Source organism: Anser cygnoides, chromosome 8, assembly GCF_040182565.1.
Source record: "Anser cygnoides isolate HZ-2024a breed goose chromosome 8, Taihu_goose_T2T_genome, whole genome shotgun sequence".
Lineage (NCBI taxonomy): Eukaryota > Metazoa > Chordata > Aves > Anseriformes > Anatidae > Anser > Anser cygnoides.
Window position 1 is genome coordinate 13,057,439 of NC_089880.1, and position 15,204 is coordinate 13,072,642.

General features: G+C 55.3%; 1 long non-coding RNA gene across 1 annotated transcript; it reads left to right on the plus strand.

Moving 5' to 3' along the window:
* The first annotated feature begins 647 nt into the window (after positions 1 to 647).
* Positions 648 to 12,265, plus strand: LOC136791334 (uncharacterized). The gene is made up of 3 exons (XR_010833095.1): positions 648 to 1,222; positions 6,411 to 6,585; positions 7,718 to 12,265. It is a non-coding gene; the product is annotated as an uncharacterized lncRNA (long non-coding RNA).
* The last annotated feature ends 2,939 nt before the right edge of the window (positions 12,266 to 15,204 follow it).

A 15,204-nucleotide genomic window follows, 5' to 3' on the forward strand; every position in this document is an offset into this window, starting at 1 on the left:
AGCCCTGCCACAGAGGTAATGCAGCACCCCAGAGGCAGCGGCTTGCAGGGAGCCTCACCTCTGCTGCCTCTTCTCCAGGTGCCCAACACGGCACGGCTCTCGAGGGGCTTGGACATTCACTTCTTCTGCGATGTTTGTTTGGTTTTTTTAGTAGCAATCTGGTTTGAGCTTCCCCAGCCCCGCAGCCAAGGCGTTGACATGGGACACAAATCAGTTGGCTTCAGGCTTTGGCTGTGCTGCTAACTGGCTGTGCAAATTTCCGAGTGCCTCATGCCTCAGTTTCCTCTTTTGTGAAATAGAGGCGGAGGAGAGAAGCTCCCGAATGCCTCCCCTGAGCTGCACCAAGCTCTCCCTTCCCTACCCAGAGGGGTGTTCAGGGCCAGCTGCACGCTCGGGTGTCTGTGCTGCTTTTTCAGAGAGCGCGTTCCCGTACTGAGGCATCTCTTGCTCTCTCCTCCTCCCTCTCTGAACTGAGAGCAGACAAAATTAGAGGAAAACTTGGCTTCTGAGCTTTTTTTCCCCTGACCCCTTCACCTGGCTTGTTTTTCTTTTTTTTTTTTCCTCCTACGGTTTCAGCTGACTGAATTTCAGCGCCAGCCTATTGCAAGGAAGGGCACGTGCTAGCTTACAGAGGGAGAGAGACCCAAGGAAGGATAAATCTGGAGGCAATGAGGTCGGGGGGAGGCAAGTCAGCTGCTCTGACACTTTTATTATGGAGCGAGGCTGCTTGGGAGTGAATCTTGCTCGAAGCATATGTGGTAGGATGACATTTCCACCAGGACCCGGCAGTAACCTTCCCCAGCCCTACGCTCGCCTGCTCCCGGGGCGAGGGGACTGAATGTCAGCTGGAAATGCCACAGGCAGCAGCAGGGCTGCTGGGGTGAGTCCCCGCCATGCGCTGGCCTTGGCCACCATTTCCCTTCCCTCCTGGGTCTGTTGGGCTCTGACTTGTGGCAGAGCTGTTGGTACAGCGTTGGGGTGTCTCAGACGGGCCAGACTTTGCAGCCAGAAACCTTTGGTGACTTCAACTTATGAACACGGGGGGTGTTTTGAAAGGGAGGTGTTGGCTTCTGTGTGCTTCTCATTCTAGAAATGAAGAGGTTGCAGCAGAGATCCTCTGATGAGCCTCTGAATGAAATCCTCCTTGGAGTTGCCCAGAAGGATCAGGAGCTTCAAGGCAAGCTTACCCCTGAGAAGGAAGATCTGATTGCTCAATAAAATGGTGAGATGTCGCTGGCTGTGCTGTGCAGGGGCTGGAGGCCAGGAGAGGCTTTGATACTTTGCATTATCACTGTCAGCTTCGATTGCATGTGGAGGAGGCGATGCTGTGGCTGGCGGTGGCTAGCTGAACGTCACTGGGAGAGATGACATTTTTCCCCCCCGAGGGTACTACATCCTTGCCTTTCCCTTTGGCTCGCATCAAGAGCTGCTTGCTCCCAGCGCCAAGTGGGACGTACGTGTGTGGTGCCCGAGGGATGGTGCATGCAGCGCTGAGCACCGCTTCTCGCTGTGTCAGCAGGCAGCTCTGTGGCGCTGGTAACTCTCCAGCACTAGGGGCTGGTGGGTGGGTGACCAGAGGGCAGACGCTTGTCCCTGTCTGAGACAAACCAGGGCCGTTGGGAGCTGCTGTTTGCCACCCTGGGGAGCAGCGTTGGGTTTAGTGACTGTCCCCACTTTAGGGTCCCTTGCCATGCTGGCAGCCTCCGACCAGCAGGAGGTCTGCCAGGGTTGTCCCCTCAGAGCCACAAGAACTCAGGCCTGAGAGAAGTCGGGGTCTGAGGGACAGACAAATGTGTTTTAATGGCTGATGTTCCCCCCAGGCTTGCTCTTGACTCCTCTAAACAGGAGCTAATCTGGTAGAAGAGTGCCCGTGCCCACACTGCTCCAGCAGCCCCTTTGGCAGCCTGCTGTTCTCAAGGGCAATTTCAGCAAAGCCCGAGTGCTGCTCTGGGTCCAGCTTTCATCTTCCAGCTGGTTACGGAGGAATGAATGGAGGTGGTTGCTGCTGCCAGGCTGTGCTAGAAAACAGGCAGGGGACAGGCCTTTTTGTGCACTTGAAGATCCAAGAGCTTAATCTGACTCTGCTTCTCTATTAGCCCTGATCCTGTCTTGCATCTTTTCCAGCTGATGCCTGAGCCTATCTTTGTTTTGTTTTCCTTTCTCCCCTTTTCCCTCACCTTATGAAAAATGGCTTTGCCATCTGCATCTGTCAGGAGTCCGCAGAGCGGGGTGTACGGCTCAGTGAATATACAAATGTGCGGTTGGATTGTGGCCCCTTCCAGCAGACCAGAGCTGAATACCAACGTGCAGGAGGGTGGGCGCGTTCCCTTCTTCTGCTGCTGGTGCCTCTGATAGTTGTTTTTTTTATCCTGAGGAGGTGTGAGCATCGCCTTTGGGAGCAATGCTTCCTTCTGCTCTTGTTCCACCTTGCCAAGGTTCAGTTCTCTGCCATCCATCATCGGATGAGTCCTCTCCTCGCTCCTGCATATGAGCTGCTGGTGGGAATGCTGGGGAAACTGTTTCACCCTGCTTTTCCTACCAACCTTTCCCATCTCGTTTTGCATCTCACCTCCCAGGCTCGTTAAAGGGCAGCAGGCAGGCTGGGGCTTGAGGACACTTGTCTTTGCTTGCTGATGCCAAGTGGTTTTAGATAGAAGCGAGGATGAGCCAGAGGGAGGAGACTGTCCAACACTACACACACAGCTAAAAATGTGATTTTAGAATGGAAGCTTTCAGCACAGGACTCCTAGGGTGCTTTCAACACCTCTTACATGTGCTCCCACATGTCTTGGCCTTGGTGTGTCCCCTGTCCCCGTGAGGAGGCTGTGCAGGGAGGGATGCTCAGGGAGATGCTCAGGTGCCGTAACTCTGCAGGTCACCCAGGTGTCCCCGGGGAGGTGACACCCTGCCTTGGCACTGCTGGGTGTGCTCGCCTCCATCCTAACTCTTGGTTTCTTGCAGCCTGGTGTGAGCTGCTTCCAAAATCTGGCTTTACTGAAATTCTTTAAGCCAGGTGGGCTCGGAGGAGCAGGCAGAAAATTAAATGAGTGCCTCCACACTCCTGCCACAGCTATCTGGTCAAGGGGGGGGAATTTTCTGGGAGGGCGGCCCCCCACTTTGGCAGGAGGAGAGAGCTGGCAGCTTGAGCTGAGCTGGTTTTTTGACAAGCAGATGGATGTTCAGCAGGGGCCCAAGAAAACCTTCTAGCTCCAGGCTAGTTGCGAGCCCTCCAAACCATAGCGTTGTGCTGACGCAAAGAAAGCATCGCTCCGTCGGCTCTGGGTCTGAATTACCTCTTCTGGGTGCCTGGCTCCTGGGGCAGCGCCCGTCCCCTCCTGCCACCCATCACGGGAGGTGCCAGCTGCCTGCTTCTGGTTGGGCAGGGATGCAGCAGGATCCACCAAGCTGCAAACCACCATGCGAGGAGGGAGGAAGGCGAGCGATGGCAGGTTCCTCCAGCGTCTCCATGCCGTGGGGCTCTTGGCGAGCAGGCGCCAGCCTGCTTTGAAAGCTCTTCGTGCTCCTGCAGGTGGGAGCCAATTTGTCTGCTTTCCTGCCCAGGTGCCATCTGCTGTAGGATCGCCTGCGTTACGGATGAACGCGACGGGGATGGCGAAGGGGAGGTGGGGGGAGACGAGCCTCAAACTTTCCTGGGTAACTTCAGCGATCCTTGCAGCTCCCTCTCCCCTGCATCGCGGCGGGGAAATCACAGCCTGTCATTTGTCGTTCCTGGAGCGTGATAGGGAGCTGAGGCGCTGCTAATAGCAAGCTATCATTTTAATGCTAATTTCCCACCATTAGATCAGGCTGGGGGAGGCACAGCCTCCGAGGAGGGAAGTCATTAGCAGATGGAGGGGGGGGAGAAACGTGTGGGGCTTGTTCTGCACCCCGAGAAGGGACTTCCAGGGGGGCAGATGATTAACAACCACTGGGGAAATAGGGAGCAGATGCTGGGGTCAGTCTCTGGTGGCTGTGGGAGGGAGGGAGAGGGATGCTTTGTTCCAAGTCTCCTTCCTGCACGGCTTTCTTGAGTGCCTCAGGCGTTTGGGTTGAATTTGGTGTTTGCAGTTTGTTGCCAGCCCCCAGCGCTTGGTGGCTGTGGGGGTGCTCAGAGCAGTAGCAGGACTGTGCTGCTGGCTGGGTCATCCTGGGTTGGGTTTAGTGACTGTCTCCACTTTAGGACCCTGGATATAGCTGTTGGGTGGTGGGTTTCAGGGAAATTTGCAACCTGCTTGGCTGGCTGGTGCAAAATAGGGGTGCTGCCCCCAGTCTGGTGCTGCTGCCCGAGGTCACTGATGGCCTTGTGCCATCTACCCGAAAGCAAAAAAGAAAGTTGCCCTTTTTCCATTAAAAACAAGCTCAGCTGCCCCAAGCTCGTGAGCTGGCAGGAGCTGGGAGTCATGAAGGAAAGCCAGCTCTTTCCCTGCCCTTTCCAGCGGTGGTGATCTCACATCCCAACTCTTGGTCCGTCTGCTGTAGCCATGCTTACTGAGTGGCAAAGCCCCTGGTACTCCTCAGCCTCCTGTAGTTGCTCCTGGGAAGGTGGCAGGGAGGTGACTGGTCGTGGTGGGAGCGGGAGGCCTCTTTGGGACTGCTGGTGGTCAGAGCGGGTCCTCTGCCACTTCTGTGCCTGCTTGGAGATCTTGGGGCTAGAGGGAAATGAGCTCAGCTGCTGTGCCTGGCTGGGAAGAAACTGGTTACCTCTTGCTGAGGGCTGGCCTTGATTTAAAGCAAGGGCCTGGTTGTCTCCCTCAGTGGGACACGTCTCCTGAAGATCCACCAGCCTGTGCTGATGTGCAGACCATTAGAGTTATTTCGTATGGAAGCACACATGGGTTTTTCAAGACCTTTTACAAAACATTTTGGTGTCTAGCAGGGAGGCAATGGAGAACAAACCCAGCCATGATGAAGGGCAAGAAAATCAGTAACTGGTTACGAGAGAGCCAGGAGGGGTCCGTCCTGCAGGAGGACACTAGCATGAGGTTACAGCAGCATTGCTCGGTGTGGTTCCCAACTATCAGATCTGCCCCAGGGTGGATCACAAGTCACTGGTTTTAGGGAGCAATTTCCAGCCAAAAAATGGCTCCTGTCTTGGCTAGAGCCTCTTCTGCACCTTGAGCAAGGAGACATTTAAAAAAAAAAAAAAAAAGAAAAAAGAAAAGCAATGGGCTGTTTTTTTTTCCTAGCTGAGGAGAAGCAAACAAGTGGCTAAGTGAGGAAATCAACGCCTCATGCGTGTCCAAGAATAATATAATCAAGTAATTTTGGGGGGAAAAAAGCAGTAGTGTTGCTTTTCCCAGTTCAGCACTCTGAATGATGAGCCTACAAGCTGGAGGGGGAGCTCCCGGGAGAGGCGCCCGTGTGCGGGAGACAGACAACAAGTGTCTCGGATGGGCCCGTGTCTGCAGCGATCTCTCTCTAATTTTCTACATCAGTGAGAACTCAGCGCAGCACCATCCATCACAGTCAAAGCCACCTTGGCGAGCCACCTCCCCGCAGAGGGACACCCCACCTCTGCGTCTGCCGTGGCACGGGGCTCCAGGTGCTCCTGCGCGCCGTCGGCTCTCGCTGCTCCATCTCTCCCTTGTGTTAGACTGGGTGCTCTTGCTTGAATTGTGGTGGCTCTTGAATTTAAGCAAAACCTGGCTAGCTGATGCCAGCTGTCACGGTGTAAAAGTGTTCGCAGTGCCTTTTCAGGCTCTGGGGGCTCAAGCACCAGCGAGAACCGAGGAGCGTGCTTCTTGCTTGAGCGCAGCTCCAGACAGAAGCATCTGAATAAACCGCTGCAAGTAAACCACTGCAATTGCCACCTGCCTCTCAGCCTCTGGCTTCTCAGAGCAGTCAAAGAGCCCTGACCTCTCTCTCAGGCATGGTGTTCTGCTTGTTTCAACCCTGCTCCGGCATTGTGGAGCTGTTGCTGGCTTCTGTAATAGCTGCTTTGTTTACTTCCCCAATGCCTGCCCTTTTGGTAATGAGCTATAATTCATTCTGTTTTATACAGTGCTCAGAGATACCTGGAGCAAGGAAGGTGTGCCATTAAAAACACCTTCTAGCCTGCTCTCTGGAGCAGGGGTTGCTGATCTCCTGGAGATGTAAAATGGGGGGGGCAAGGGGGAGGAGATGGAAAAGGGGAATAATTGCCTCCCAGGGTAAAAGGGGCTGGCTGGGTTCGAAACTGCTGGGGGCTGACATGCAGGTGCAGATGAAAGGCTGTGATGGGCAGACAGGGCGGAGGGATGAAAGATATTTTTTTAAAAGCATCTGCTTTCCTCTCTTTCCCTGCTTTATAACCTGTTTTTATAGAGACTGCATGAGGAACACATTTTTTTATTAGCGGCTTGGGAGCGGAGAGTAATAAAGATTAATTTTTTAAATAATTCCTTGCATTATCTTTTAATTTCCTGTGGCAGCGTTTGACTTTTAAATCTGCAAATGGAGTTAACCACTGATGTGCTCCTCAGTTTGGAAGCGCCAGCCGAAGGAGCTGCAGGACCTGGGGATGCTGGTGTGGTCCCTGAGCCAAGCATGGAGCCTCAGCCTCTCCCGAGGAGGCCTGTCTGTCCTTGGCTGCAAGGATCTGCTCAGGTTTGTAGCTCCGGGCATCATTTCTGCTCCAGGAAGACTCTGATGTGAGCCATCCTGCAGCTCGCAGTGTCTGTTTTGCTTCCTTCCATTGATGGTAATTATGGAGCTCCCTTTACTGCTGATGAGGAAGGAGGAAACCCAGTGGCGCTGCGGGATGGGGAGGAGATGTTGGGAAGAAGCAATGGGAGTTGGAGAAGAGGGGGACGAGGTGGGAGAGGTGATGCAGACCTGAAGCCTGAAGCTCTGCTGGGCTTTAACCTGCCAGGGAGACTGGCCGAGAGCTCGTGCGCCATGCGTGCCAAGCTGGGCAGAAGTGATGCTCAGCACACAGAGACCCCGGCTTCTTTTGGCCACTCGCCTTCTTTCCATGACCTGTGCTCCGTCAGCCTGGCTGCTGGCTGCCAGACTTGGCTCTGAGCTTCTCCTCTCCCTGTAGAGCGAGCGGTGGAGGTGAGGAGAGGTTGGTACGGGGAACCAGCCGGCGTGGGCAGCAGCCCTTTGGCTCACGTCGGGATGAAGCCAGCTGCCACCCGGAGCAGGCACTGTGCACGCCTGGCTGGCTGCGTGCCTTGGCAGCCCTTGGGTGGCCGGCTCTGCTGACCCAGCACGGGAGTGCTGTGCTCTCCCCGATCACAGAGCTGCTCTGCCTGCTTCGGAGACCTGCTCTGCATTGCAGCAGGACGCTCAGCCAGCCCCACCGCTGCCCCCACGTCTCCTTCGCTCCCCGCAGGAGGAGAACAAACACCCCAGCCCGTCCCCGCACGTGAAGGTCAGTCGTCCCCTGCCGAGATGCTGGTGTCTGCTGGCGTCTCGCGGGCAGAGCCGTCCCCGAGGCAGGGCCGGGTCTGCGGGCACCGCGCAGGAGGATGTGGATCGGTCTGCTGTTGGAGGCAGCGACTGCCTGGCACCAGGCAGCCCGCTCGCAGCACTAAACGCGGCTGTGTTCTGCTTTTGTGCTTTGGCAGCAGGCTGAGATCTCGCCCTGCTGGCCAGGCTTCAGCCCGCTGGGTCCTCTGGTGTCCAAGGGAGCAATAAGAAGCTTTGGTACGCATGGCTCGGGCATGGCTTTGCTGGGAAAAGGCACTCCTCATCCCTCTTTTTGGATTCTCCGTTTATTCATGTCTTTGTACAGAAAAGGAACCTGTGCTCTGCCAGCAGGAGAAGACAGAAGTGCCTCATGGATGCTCCTTATCTTGGAGGCTCCTCGGGAAAGGGGCAAATGTCCCAGCCTACAGCCCTCCATCCTCCCCAGGATTTGGGGTGTCCCACCGCAGCGCCAATTCCAGCACGGAACCCCGGCTCTTTCTTGGGACAGCTGCTTTTGTGTTTGGTGGGTGCTCCGCAGGGAGAACTTGGACGAAAAGGCAGAAAAGGGGTGGCCTTTTAGAGGGGGAAACTGAGGCATAAAGACGTGGCTTGACGGGCTGTGCAGGGCTCGTGCACGTCCATCCCCGTGTACGGCGTGTCAGGAAAAGTGGAGGGCAGTTCCCAGCTGTCCGTATCTGTCCAAAAGCAGAAACTTCTCGTAGTGGCGTTATTTTTTCTTCTTCTTCTGAAGTCGCAGAGAGAAAAATGGAAATAAAGAGCAGCAGGGAGAGAGCTGTTAAAAAGCTTAAAGCTGTCACAAGGCATTGGTTAGTTTATGTGCAGTGAAGTATACAAACAAGTTTTCAGCTTGTTGGTTGGAGCCAAAGAGCTTTTTTTTTTTTGTGTGTGTGTGAGATAAATATGTTTTATGGGTCTTTTATGGGATTTTTTAAAATGGCTGTCCCAATAAATTATTTACCAGGGTAATAAAAGATCAAGGAAATTGTTCCAACCATATCGCCGAGCATCTAAATCCCGGAGTTTTGCTGGGGTACGAGGACCCCCTGAATTCCCCTGGCCTTATAAAAGCTGGCTTGGGCATGCTGCTTTTTGCAGCGTGCAGCTGGAGGCCGGGTCCCCAGCCAGCGCCGGCACTGAGAGCATCTCCAGGAGCTCCTGGGCAGCCGATGCCACTTCCCAGCCTCCGGCATCTGCTCCTGGAGGCTGGTGGCGCCTCCTTCCACTGCTGGATCTCATGGACGTAGATCCCCTGTTGTTCTCTGGCTCCTTATTGAAGTTTCCAGCAGGTGTTAGTGGTCCTTGCTGGTATGGAATGGGAGGTAGAAATCACTTGCAAAGTGGCAAGGGTTTGGGATCCTACCGTGGGTTCCTGTGGATGCTTTGGCTGCATCCCAGACCTGCTGTAGTGAGAGGGATCAGCGTTAGCCCCCGGTAGGGTTTGCAGGACATCCATTAAGGCAGCAGCTTTGGTAAGGACTCCAGTAGAGCAAGATGCATCCCTATCTGGTAAGCTGGTTGTAAGAAAATGTAGCCTGGGTTTTTAGAAGCAATTTCTGAGGCTTGAAAGAGATGATGCTGGAGGGGCCTTAAAAAGGGACCATGGGTGGGAAGGGCTGTCCACTCTTTCAAGATAACTCTCAATATTCATAGGAAGGATTATCCATTTGGTCTTCCTAGATAGGAGAGTCCTTGGGCACCTGGTGTGTTGAAAGCGAGACTGGACTGATCTTTGCTCGTGCTGTCTTTGTCTTGTGTTAATCCTGTGCCTTAGGGCACCTGCTGTCCTCCGTGTGGTGCAGGGGAAGTCCTCGTCCTCGCTGATGCCTGGTTTGGCTCCTGAGCTCGGTGGTGTTCACCTCTCCAAGGTGCTGGAGCCACGTCTGGGGGACAGGGAGAGATTTCCTGAAAATCAGGGGAATTTCTGAAGCTGCTTTAACGGTGATGTCTGCTGGCTTCGAGGCTGCGTGGGTCGGCTTTATGCTGGCAGCTGGGGACTCGGTTTCCCACTGGGGGGGCAGCGGCTGGTACAGCCTGTGACGTCTGCCTTTGAAGAAAAGAAAAAAGGGCACGTTTCCCCACGTCCTTCTTACTAATCATGAGCGTGTCCTGCCAGGCTGGCAGTGGCTGCCATAAACTGAAGTTAGAGCACGGGTTGAGTCGGGAACAACTGGACGTGCCCGCAGCTCCCAAGGCGACCTCCCTCAGGCCGTGCAGCTTTAAAAAAAAATAATAACCGGGGCTGGTTTGGGCTGTGGTTTTGGGGTGGCAGTGATTTTATGGAAGGAGAGGGCGAGTGGTGCTGGGTGGCATGGCGCAGATTGGGGCTGGATGCAGACAGCCAGGCCCTCCACGCTGCGATGGGGAGCGTGTCTCGGAGGGGCTGTGTGCCAGGGCTGGGGAGGGGTGCTTCCTCGAGGAGCCAAACAGAAGGGAGCAAGGCAGTGGTTGGGAAGAAACGTTACTGTTCTCCCAGCCAGAAACAAGGATGATTTTCAAGAAGCAAATTTCTCCAGTGTTCGTGCAGGTCAGCCTCCTGTGCAGGTCACCAGCGTGCCGTTACTTACATCCAGGGGGGCACCGCCATGGCAAGGGAATAAAAATAAAGATGAGAAATCCCATCTGTGCCACTTGAAACACCTCTGTTCGGTTGGGCTGTGGTCCAGGAAAGCACTTAAGCGTGGGCAGCGCCCCTGAGGCAGTGGGTGGCCGAGGGGACCTTGCCCTTGAGCCTTGCCACCAAGGCCACCACCAGGTCCGGGGTCCCACCTCGAGCCGCTGGCTGCCCCTTCATCAGCATGCAGTTGTGGGTTTGCTGTCGTACAAACCTCGGCTGTGTCATTAACACAGGAAGGAAATAAAAAAGCAAGGGCTCCAAATGGATCCCAAAGGGATTCCCTGTAGCAATTAGGTTTATACTTGAAAACATATTTCCAATCTTTACTGCCTGCTCTCTGTATTTGAAATAATTTTCTACCCAATAAACCTTAGTAGCCCCCAAACATAATTTCAGCGGTGCATTAATTAACAACAGGCGACCTGCTGGTTCAAAAGCTGAGCGAAAACCAATGCATATATTAGGCAGAAGCAGTATTTCTGAGACACTCAGCGTGCGGATGCAAGTGCTTTATATAGGACATTACCTAAGGCCGGGGAGCACGGGGCAGCCTGGCGTCTTACTTGCTGACTGGCACCTTCTGCACGGGGTGAGCACGCGGGAGCTGAGAGGAGGCATTTCTCTCTCCTGATTTTTCATCATTATAATGAAAAATTTTGGATGTGTTGGGCGTAGAAAGGTCTCAAGATGCGGAAAACCACTTGCTTGGTGGCAGGGAGTTTGCTCCTGGGGGCATGGGCTCGGCAGCCGCTGCTTTCCAGGTCCCCATAACACAGCCCTGGGACCGTCTCCAGGTCCCATATGTCTCCAGGTCCCATGTCTCCAGGTCCCATATGGCCTCTGCCTGTGGGATCTGGGAAACCCAGATCTTCTCCATGGGTTCTACAGAAGCAGGTCAGGAGCCTGCTGGAGAACATTGTGCTGGTGTGATGCCTTCAGCTGGTTCCTGCTGGGGATGCGGGGATGCGGAAAGGACACCAGGGGTTGGGGTCCCCCTGTTGAGGAGGTGACCAGAGCCCCTGCAGCCTGGTCTCAGCGTGTGGAGCGAGCCCGTAATCTGCTGCTGAACAGCAGCTGGGAGGCAGCGTTAGGGTCTGCTGCTGCTATCGGCTGTTCCAGCTTTATCTGCAGCGTGTGAAATATCCCATGTAAAGCTAAGCAAAGCTGCAAAGCTACTGTAATCCTTCCTAAAGCCACACTGCCCCTCAGTGCGAATATTGTACTAGATGATATGCTTATTAAACTTGTTCAACACAAGTTTTACTTCCAGCCGGTGCCGATAGCCTTGAGATGCCATTAAGGTAATAATTACATCAAGTCACCCTTGATCCGGATTCCAGGCGGTTGCTGTTCACACCTGCTTCGGGAGACAGTGGGTGCAAGTGGAGGGAGGTGGCAGAGTGGATGGAGTGACCCCAGTGGGATGTGAGAACCTGTGCTGGTCCCTGGGGAGGCTGTGTCACTGCTCCCTGCCATCGTGCCAGTCCCAGGGCACCGGTCTCCAGAGCTCCTCCATGAGGATGGGACAAAGAAGGGAGAAGGCACAGGGCTCTAGGTGGGACCTGGAGAGCCTCCGGCACCCGTTGTCCCCACCTTCGTGGAGCACCTTAGGTGCTTCTGGCAAACGAGTGGTGAAAGCTTTGTGCTCAGAGGAGGATGAAGGGAAGGGAAAGGAGATCGTTGTGGCTCGTTCTTACCCATGGCTGCAGGTCTGGGGAGAGCAGCTGGTTGGCCAGACCCCTGTGCTGGGGATAAGAGAGAGCGTCGTGGACGGTGTTTTGTCCCCTGTGAAGGCCCTGGATCCTCCACTCAAATGTCAAGCTCAATTAACTCCAGTCAATTACACAGAGCTTACAGGCTACACACAGCTCGCTCCTAGCCATTCTACTTAAATCTTGGGAGGGGCAGGGGTCTGTGATTTCAAATTCATCATAATTGCAAGAGGTGGCTATTTTATGAGTCAGGTGAGCTCAGCGCCGCCTGTAGGGCTTGCGGCGGCCCCTTACACCCCCTGAAGGACAGCAGGGCGCCGCCTGGTCGCACCTCGTGCTGCTCGGGCTGGGACACGTATGGGAAGGGGGGGGTCCCAGGAGACCATGGCAGCCCAAGGCGGTGTGCCCTGCCTTCCAGCGGTGAGGTTTGGCTTCTCCCAGCAGCAGCGGTGGGCTTGCGGGACTGAGTCTTGCTCCTGTGCAGTCTGGGAGTTACGGTCCGTGTGCGGACACGATCCCAGCTGCCACCAAGGCGAGGAGGATCTTTGTCTTCGCTCTGGTCCTGGTGGCTGTGCAGCAGGTAAGGATCTCTAACCCCCCAGGTGGGAATGGGGCATCCCAACCCATCCCCTCCTCTGTCCCCTGCCTTCGGCCTCCCTCCCCGAGCCTCCAGGGACAGGCGTCTGCCATCAGTCGGAGGCGGGCGGCGATCGGCTCCGGCAGCGTGACACTGATGTAAATTTAAACCCTTTTGCGCTCTCCACCAGCAGCCCCATATTTTCAGGAAGAAAGAGAATGGGAAACAACTTTTTTAATGAAGTACGGCATTTAAATTCTCTTTATATTTAGTCCTATCTGGAGCTCTTTGCCCAAATGAAGCAGAAAGCGTTTACAGCTGTATTTTCCATCACACCAACCAAGGAATATATTCATTTGCGGTAACATGACACTCAATGAAGTGGAAAATAAGCTCCCCAAATTGCTCTCGCTATGAAACAGTCTCAATAACGAGGAAAAGCCTGGTTGGAGACTACTGACCAGTCACTTTGGTTATGATAAAAATTAATTTGGTCGAGCACCTGGACTGTGGCCGGCGCTGGGCCCCGAGGTGGCTCTGCTCGTGGAGCAGCTCAGGGCTGCTGGAGCGATGTGCGATTAAACCCGGACCAGGGACTGATCCTGCCCAACCTCAGTGCTGTGGCCGCAGGAGGGGACAGCCCGTGGACGAGGCTGGGTTCCTCCTTCGCCCCGCAGCAGCCCGAGGAGGACGTGAGCAGGGCGCTGAGCAGGCGGCGTTGTAGCGGCGCGGAGGGCTTGCTAATTGCTTCTGATGTCTCGTCCAACTCCGCTGGCGCGAGCAACAATTGCTACTGGAAATGCAATTAATAATTAAGCGCCCGCTGCTGGCAGGTGTCTGCAGGAATCCGCCGGGCTGGCGTTCCCCGCGCTGACACCTGCGCCCGCAGAGCTGAGCAGGATGAGGCCCCGCGCTGCCTGGGCTGGTGCTCGGTGGGATGCGGATCCCTGCCTCGGGGGAGCAACGTGCTGCCGGCGGCTCACGTGTCGGCTGTTTTACCACCACCTTCTGCTGGAACAGAAGGACTTTGGGGTGCTGAGGACCATTAGCATTCCGCTCAGGGCTGGCACGACCCCTGTGCATGCTGCGGGCCCTCACCAGCTGGCACGTCCCCATTCCTGCTGGGGACGGTGGCACACAGGGCAGCAGCTGGCAGAGAGCAGCAGTGCTCCCCGGAGCCCCCCGCACCGACCTGCTGCAGCCTCGGGACCCCTGGGGACCCCTCCGCTCTGCCCCCTGCCAGCTCAGGCAGCGTCTCCTCCTCCTGCAGCCCTCACTGCTGCATGGGCTGACTTACAGCGTTCCTCAAGCTGGCTTTTATTTTTAATTACATTTTGCCTCTGAAGATGTGCTGATCTGCCGTTTTATTTTATTTTTTTCCCCTGCTCTTTTTCTTTTCCCTTTTACAAGTTGCTGCGTTTTAGGCTCCTCAAGAAACAGCCCCAGCTTTTAGGGAGGTGCGGAGCGTTTTCCCCGAGCAGCAAAGTGCTGATTTCCAACCACAGGGCTGACTGATGGTGATTCCCTTATTAAATTGCACTTAGAGGCAGCGACTGTCAGGCAGGAACGGAGAGCCTCTCCGATAAGTTGGAGCTATTCATTATTAAATTATCTTCATTCACTCGAACAGCTCATTTTCATTGAATTAGATGAAAAGTGCTCAAAGCCAGCTGCCGCGGCGGCTCACGGGCTGCCAGGAGCGTGGTGCGGACGTCACCGCTGGCCTTTCCTGCCGCCTCCAGCCTTCCTGGGGGACGAAAACCCAAACCCGACGGCGGGTGTGAGCAGCCGGGGAGGTGCTTTGGCTGCTGGCCCACCCTCGGGGACCTCGAAGCAGCAGTGGAGACCCCTTTGGCTCACTGCTCTGGGTGCTGCGGGGTCCTTCATGCCTCCCACCTGCTCGGTGCAGTGGCCTCTCTTTTTTTTTTTTCCCCACAAGCATCCACGGCAGTGTTCCTGGACCAGCTTGGCACCAACTGTTGCTGTTCCTTGCCAGCGAATCTCACCCAGAGACACGGCTTTGATCAGCGCGCTCGGATGTCAGGCTTCAGCCTTGATCAAGGCAAGGGGAGGGACGAGCGCGCGGACTCTTCTGGGACGGTCCAGAAAAAGCAGCTCCGAGAAAAACCGGCTTCAAAGGAACAGGCGGTGCTGCCGGAGGAAGGGTGAGGAGGAGGAAGGGGGGCTCCAGGGGCTCCCCGTGGGCACGGTGAGGTGTGGGCCCAGCAGGGCCCGTGACAGCGGCGTCCGTGGGGCTGGAGCCGCTGCTGGGCGAGGGCATGGTGCGGGCCTGGGGGCAGAGGCCACCCAGCCGACCTTCTCCTCCCGCAGCTCCTGCACACACTCAGGTGTGCGCACACACACACACACACACACACACACGTGTGTTCCCCTTCCCTTCGCGCCGCAGATGGCAGGCAGAGGAGCCAGCCAGCCAGATGTGTTTTTCATAGCTCCCAAGCCGGGCATAACTAAACATTTACATTTATTACCAATTAGAGGGGAAACAGACTGTAGTTTTATGGACTGCGTGTGTCTGGGGGTATTTCTCTTCATGACCTTACCCCAGCAACCAACAGGCAGTTTCAGGGGGACGCCACCTTTGGGGACACCTTCCTGCGGCCAGGGGACCGCAGCGCTGCTGGCACAGCGCGTGGGATCCCCAGCTCTGTGTGCACGGTTCCCCTCTCGCTCCGCTGATGTGCTGGGTGGAAAATTGAATTTTTTTTTTTTTTTTTTTTCCTTTCTCCCTCAACCTTGCTGGAGTGTGACAGAGGTGGGAGCTCTTGGCAGCTGGGATGTTAAATGTTTTTCCACATGGTCTCTTGGTTATTAATGGATTTTAGCACTTGACAAAGTAGAAATTAGGAGATAAAAGCTATTAGAAA